The sequence below is a fragment of the Nicotiana tomentosiformis genome, chromosome 7 (genome assembly GCF_000390325.3).
Source record: "Nicotiana tomentosiformis chromosome 7, ASM39032v3, whole genome shotgun sequence".
In the NCBI taxonomy this organism is placed as follows: Eukaryota; Viridiplantae; Streptophyta; class Magnoliopsida; order Solanales; family Solanaceae; genus Nicotiana; species Nicotiana tomentosiformis.
This window is the reverse complement of record NC_090818.1, coordinates 19,228,302-19,236,256: the sequence shown is the minus strand read 5'-3', so window position 1 is coordinate 19,236,256 and position 7,955 is coordinate 19,228,302.

Sequence of the window (7,955 nt, the reverse complement as noted above, 5' to 3'; positions counted from 1 at the left end):
GAATGAAACCATGTACAGAGGCATCATTGGTTCACTTTTATATCTCACAGCTAGCAGACCTGATATTGTATTAAGTGTGGGATTATGTGCTAGATTTCAATCCAGTCCAAAGGAATCTCATCTGAAAGCTGCCAAGAGGATTCTAAGGTATTTCAAAGGAACGTAGACCTGGTTATCTACTATCCTTCAGGAGATAATTTCGACTTAATTATGTATGCCGATGTTGATTAAGCTGGTTATCTAGTGGATAGAAAGAGCACATCTTACATGGCGCACTTTCTGGGGACGTGCTTCATCTCATGGGGTACAAAGAAACAAAACTTTGTGGCTCTTGCAGAAGTTGAGTATGTGGCAGTTACCGCGTGTTGTGCTCAACTTCTATTGATCAATCAATAACTGGAGGATTTCGGTGTGTTATCGGATTATGTGCCATTATTGTGTTTTAACACAAGTGCTCTTAACATTTCAAAGAACCCGGTTCAGCATAAGCGAACAAAGCACATTGATGTGCGACATTATTTTCTCGGGGATAATGTTAAAAAGGGCCTCATCTGTATGAAGTTCTGCAAAATAGAGGTCAAGGTAACAGATATCTTCACCAAAGTATTGAGTAGAGAGCACTTTGAAAAGAATTGGATGGAATTAGGGCTGATAAAATCAAACTGAGTACCAGGTCCCTCAATGATTGGCTATTAAAAAGTGAACAGGTAAAACTGCTAAAAAGCATTTTCTGGCAAACTCTAACTCATCTGTATACCGTTAAAGGTAAACACGCATGAGAATTATAGAGTAAACAAGCAGTCAATAACCTTGCATCTTGGTAAAAAGATGAAGCTACCATTTACAAAACTCAGTTAGGAAACCTGGTTCCCTTGACTCAGGTTAGTAGCTCCTTTTACACTCATGCACACTTTAAACGGCTATAAAAGTGCGACGTTATTAAATGTTTCTGTCTCCCTCTCTCATCTATTTAAAATCCAAACGCCACACCCATTACAAACTAACCTGTCTACCCAATAAGTTACACCCGCTTGTAACCGGTCCCTCACTCCCTCTAAATAATCCCAAAAGACGTCTCTTTCCAAACTATCCACATCAAAACCACAAAATTCTCTTCACTTTCAAACGCAAACCCTCTCTTTCTCGTGTCTCTACTTCCAAACTCCATTATGTCTTAGAATCCAGAGCTTTCAAGCACTACCAGTGTCATCCCTACTGTGTCTTCATCTCACAAAGCACATGAGTGTGCGTCTGAGTCTCAACTGTCACCCAGTCAAAACCCCACACCAGACCAACAACCACCTACTATATCTTCTCCAACCCAATCGAGTTCTGGTTCTCACTGCAATCGTAAGACTCAGAACCCCAAAATATTCGTTGCTATAACCTTTCCTTCTACCTCGACGAAAATAATGGCAGACGACGAAATAATAGACGGAGACGAGGGATAAGAGGTCTCCAGTCAGAAAATTGGCGAAATCTCTAAAACCCAACAAGATATGGTTGGCAGTGGTGAAGTATCAGCAGTGCCCGCTCCAAGCTTTGATCTGATTATTTCCATTCCGTCAGGTAATGTTCCTCTTGCATCTTCTAATTCTATTTTGGGGGTGAATGAGAAAGAAGCCATTGAGAACATGTTAGTGATTGCTGCAGAGGGAGGATTAGTTTGAGGATATGAGTGTGATGATGAGACCATTGGGTCTCAGGGGGAAGGTTAAAGTCACAGAGCTGAGGGTGGGGAAGTGGTGCCTTTTGAAAATTTGGCACCAGTCAGTACTACTGGGAAAACAACAGAGGGACATGATCCCTCTGCCCAAGAAGAGCACTCTGCTCCTACTTGGGATGAAACACATTACTCCTCAAAAGAGCCCCAGGTCAGTACTGATCATGCTCCTTATCCTCACTTCGATATTGAGCCGTTAAACTTTGTCATTCCTGAGATGAGATCTCTATCTGGAGAGGAAAATGAACATAGTGAGGAAGACTATGATAATGTGACTGTGGCAAGATTCATCGCTGCTAGAAGTGGTAGTTCAATTCCCAAAGAGCCCATTCTTAAAGGATCCACTACCAGGCTGCAAAAGAAAGAAGCTTATGAGATTGTTCTAAAGAAAAACAAAGAGAAAAAGAAAAAAAAGGAGGTGGGAGTAAGGGGGAAATCTAGTAAATGAGGAGGATGTGCCTCTAGCACTTGTTGTTCATGTTGACGATGAAGAGGTGAATGAGGAACCTGCTTCCTTAATTCGTAAATCCTCCAAGAAACTTGTAATTCCAAAGCCTAGGAGAGGGTCATATGTGAAAGTTGTAGAGGTGACAAGTGTCGAGGGAGAGAAGTCTGAAAAGAAGGAGAAAAATGTGAGGAAATCAGTGAAGGGGAGGGCTAGTGGCAAAGAGGAACCTGGTTCCTCCAAGAAGGCCAAAGTGACTGTGTCAAAGGATGAAGGCAGAGAAAACCTTAGGAAGTAGAGGGTGCTATGGGGAAAAACTTTTTAAACTGACATTCTCGATATGTCAGGGATGAGATAACTATTTGACATTTGTGATTTTCAGAAGTCAACTCATTTGTTCACCAATGAGAGTCCCAAGGTTTCTGAGGAAGAGGTTCGTAGCTTCTATGCAGATATGTTTACAGTGGAAGATGATAACATTTGCTTGAAGGTCAATGGCATATATTTTGTGATGGACGAGGATGTTCTAAGGAATATTTTGGGAGTGCCTAGTGAAGGGCTCTCATCCATTGAAGGGACATGTTCTCCTAACTTTAGAAGAGCCATTCTGAAAGATGATGTTGTGCAGCATGGGGAACGGGTACACAGGAAGGCCCTCCTTCCAGTGTATCAACTTCTGTTTGAAATGGTGAATAAGGTCTTGCTTCCACGTGCATAAAGGCGTTCTATTACTTCAAAAGCAAACTTGTTCCTCATGGAAGCCCTGGATGCCTACACCGCCATCAATCTGCTTGACCTTATTATTGAACATATGAAGAAGGTGGCATACTTCAAAGAGGGAAATCATGGCTTGCCTTATGGGTTCATGATCACTAAGGTGTTTAACTTCTTCAAAGTCCCTTTGAAAAAAGCAATAGTAGGAACTCGCAAGCAAACTTTCTCAAAGACAACCTTGGAGGAATGTGAATGTATTGACAAGAAAGTGGGTGTTGGCAATAATTTCACTATTTCTCAATTGATTGATGCTCAGAATGCTGCAAATGAGGAGTGAGGAGGTTAAAGTCACGTAATCCATTCTTGAAGGGAAACTTAGTCAGGCCAAGAAGGCACCTAGTTCTAGCAGTGCACAAGGCACAGAGGTTGCTTGCCTGACCACAGAAAATGCAGATCTCAGAAAATAGGTTGAGGACTTGAAAGAGAGACTGATTAACGAGCAAGTGTCTACAAGTGCTCGAATGGATATTCTTCTCAGAACCCTTGCCTCCCCTTCCTTCCCTCCCCCTTCTAGTGCCCCTTAAACAGTTCCCTTCCTAGTGTCCAGTTGAATGATGTCTGTCCTACCTTAGTTTTTTTTTTTGTTGTTCCTAAGACTGATATTTTAAGTTATTTTTTTGTGTGGATGTTTTTGTAACAACGATGCTACTAATATCTGATTTCTTCTCTTTAAATTAATGAGCATATCATCTTTTTCTATGTATGTTATACTCTTACACTCTGTTTTTAATCATGTTGTGTGCACACATATGGCCTAAGTTAACTTTGCTGACTTTTTTTTGCATTTACTTGTGTATAATCTTTTTATGATGCCAAAAGTGAGAAGAAAATTGAGAAGGGGAACAGGTCCTCGGGGTTGAGAAGGGGATCTGGTTCTTAGGGGAAACTTCAATTATAAGTTTGTCATAATCAAAAAGGAAAAAATTGTTAAGTTACGTGCCTTTGTGTATTTTAACGATCTAACAAATTTCTTAATAAGAACTAAATTTGGAACCTGTTACACGTCCTCAAAGTGCTCAAGAATAACAAGTCTCAAGTCTGGCGTAAGTCCTAACAACTTGAGTCAAAGAAACATGAGAGGGAACAGATGGTCATCAGTTCCTCTGATGACAGTATAAGTCAACTCTTTTCAACTGTAAAGTTGCTGCACAGATTTTTGCGCACTCAATAGTGCAATAGTCATTTCATGGAGCATGCCTTGTACCGGATAATTACATACATCATCCCAATGACCTAACTTGTATATTACGAACATGAGGCAAGGGAAATGCACACACTTGTAAAAACCCTATATCATCACTTCTCTCTCATGTGTATTGTCGACTTTCAAGTAAGTGAAGAACAAAGCAACAACAGAACCAAGGACCAGATCCCAACTTTAAGTCTATCATATGTCCTTGTATCTTTGTTAGCGTTATCTATTTGTAACTCCTACCCAACTTACTTAGAAGCATTTATGTAGGAGATCTTTTGTAAAACCATAAATCATGTATTTGTGTTTTGGCTAGAGTTAGTCAAAGTATGTACTTTGTAATAGAGTTATTACAAAGAGGCTTGTAATAGAGTTATTACAAGTAGGTGAGAGATTAAGAGGTTAATTTCTAGATTACAATATATTGTAATCTAAAGTTTGCTCAGTTAGTGAAGTTCAAATCCTACGAGGGTAGGTCGTGATTTTTAATCCCGTGAGTTGGGAGTTTTCCACGTAAAACTTTGTTGTGTCTTTTACTTACTGTTGTGTGTGTGTTCTGTGAAAACTGACAGTTTGATGGACCCTTAGTTTACATCATTCATCTTTTTATCAGCCATTCTTTCTTCAATATCGACTCTTCACTTCAAAATCAATTTCTACTCTTCACTTCAAAATCAAGCAATTTCAAAAGTAAATCGAGACCAAAAATCAAAATTCACAAGGAAGCTATTTCCTCATCTTCTTCTTAAAAACAACACTTTGAGACGAGAAATTAGACAAAAGTTCTCCATCTTCCACAGTCTCCATCTCCTAAGTAAGTTCGTCTCAAAAACAACACTTTGAGACGAGAAATTAGACAAAAAAGAAAAATCTTCTTGGACTGCAAATTTTGTGTTTAATTGACACACTTTATATTATGTTGGAGTGTCTAATAGTAATAGGAACAAACTTTAGTTGAGATGTTAAAATAAAAAATCATGCCAACTTTAAGGGTCTTCCTATATATATATATATATATATATATATATATATATATATATATATATCCGTCGGCTATTTTTAATTTAAATAATTGAGTGAGATACTTATTAGGTTACGTTTTTATTAAAAACTACATTAAAACGAAATAATGAGATCTTAACTTACTTGACGATCTACCTAACCCACCACGACATGGGCCGTTTTACTTAAAAATCAATGATTTAAGAAAACCAAACAATCTCAAGAACACATGGAAATTTTTATAAAAGAGATGAAGATCACATGGAAATTTTTATAAATGGTTGAGATTAACTAATTATAAATGCTCCCATCTCGTAATTTTTTTTATTTTTTTAAAAAAAGCCTAAGAAACTTAGGGTCAAATTAAGAGGAAATTAGAGTGCTAGTTCTTTATTACATCAAGTAAGGAAGGTCTGCAACTTTGAGCTTTTTCTGTATCTGTTTTATTAAAAGTAAGCAAAGGGAAGAAAACGTATGATTATTTTCAGTGAGAATTTCAAATTGAAGATGTCTCGAAAAGTATGTGCACTCTAATTATCATCTATGAATGATTTCCTAGCTCCTGATGTAAAATCCTTGGGCAAAGTTGCAAAGATAGTACTAATGATTTGGTTTTTAACACATTTGGCCGCCCGACAAAAATATTTCAGTCCCCTAGCCAATATACATATAGTTACACTAATTATGTATAATATATCTGCCGACTATTTTATTTTTAAGCGTGTGGCTATTTAAGTTAATTTCCCTAGTAATAATTTCTCCATCCAAACTTATAGGAATTTTACTAAGAAATTATTTGATATTCCTTTTTTTTTTTTGGGTACGTTCAAGTACTGAAGTAGTCTTACCTAGATGATTTGATGCTCTATCATAATTAGTGTTAACTCATATCTGCTAACCCAAATTCCCGTTATTCTGGAAATTAACATTTCTAAATTTGCCAATTATCAACATCACGAAGATATTCATGACTCACCTCGATGAGATGGGTCACAGAACAATCCTTTTCGTTGGTTATAAATTCTCCAATTTTTCAACAGCCTTGGTCACTAGGCACTATTTATAAAGACCTAATCCCTCAACCTATACAGTATATCCGACAGTCTTGTTTTCATTGATAAATATGTATTACTATTTCATCTGTCTTTTTGCATAACCCTTTTTTCCTGTTTTGTAGCTTAAAATGGTTCTGAATCTATATGTTGTGCCATGAACTTATTCAAAAAAGAAACTTGAACAATCAATTAACATTGGAAGAACAAAAAAGAGAGTACGTACATTAAGTTTACACTTATTAATTGTCATTAGTGATTTTGAGTAAATAGTTACTTACCATTGACTGAGTTAAAATCTTGAATCGCGTGTGATAAGAGAACATGATGTGTACGGTCAAAACCGATTCTAAGTCATAAAGACCGGTCGAGACAATGACGTTTCAATCGAAGGGTATCCGCATGGCGAGCTCGGACGAATTCCGAAGTAGAGACGTCGAGCTTCGAGCTATAAAACCAATCAAACGCAAAACTCGATATCATTATCGAACCCGCATCCGGATCGGATTACGGGATAACGACGACCGATACAGGCCCCGAATATCGATGCTCCAAGGCAGAACCGAGCTCGAACTAAGACTGGGGATTCGATCTAGCACCAAGCTCGAGTCAGTGTCAAGCTCGCAAGACAAGAGCCGTTACAACCGCACCAAGGGAGAGAATCTTGGCGAGAATCAAGGGAGAGACAAACCATCATGGGTTCTCCACTATATGTATTATTTTATGTTGTTACAAATAAAGTAGTGACCCTCTACTATAAAAGGGGAGATAGACTGCAATAGGGGGGAGACATTAAGATTTCATTGTACTTGTTTTTCTAATATTTTTCAGTCTTCCTTTCCATCATTTTCTATTGTCACAGCAAAAATACATGTATTGTCATTTTATATCAAAGAAATTTGCATACCCTTAGAACCATATCTAAATTTAACGTTATCCGATTTTTTGGGTAAACAGTTTGGCGCCCACCGTGGGGCTAAGGGTAACGGTGATTGTTTGATATAAATCTACAGTACACTCCAGCTTACAACTTCGAATCAGCCATGGCTCTACCTATCGACCTCGAAGCCGGCCTTCAAGATGAAACCAACAACTTGGTGCCCGGGGCCGGAAGGCTACCTAACAACAGTAACGAGGCTCGAAACGAAGAACCCGAAATTCGAGCCGAAGTACCACTGGATATCAATTCGCAAATAGCTCTAGAAGCGAATCAGCGTGCTGAACCAAAGAGGAGCGTTCAGGGCGGTGCTCGATCTATAACTCGATACACCTACAGCACGGGGGAAATCGGGGTCAGCTTGCGTATGATTTTCGAAATGTTGCAAGCCCAACAAGCAGCAATAGCTCAGTTGCAGAGCCGAACCCATACGCAAAGCGGGCCGAACTCTAATCCGCTTCTTCGAGAAGTCATACCCAAAACGGAACCCGTCGTAGTGAAATCAAACGAGCGGGAATCGGGGGATTGCTCCTGAAATTGCTAAATTGCTCGAGGAACTCACGAAGCGAGTCGAAGCCAACGACAAAAAAGTGAAAACGTATAACGCTAGGGTCGATCAAATTCCAGGGGCTCCGCCAATGATAAAAGGGCTCGATTCAAAAAAATTCATACAAAAGCCTTTTCCCTCGAGCGCGGCAGCAAAACCAATCCCCAAAAAATTTCGTATGCCCGAAATTCCCAAATATAACGGTACGACCGATCCTAACGAACACATCACCTCCTACACATACGCCATCAAAGGCAACGATTTGGAGGATGATGAAATCGAA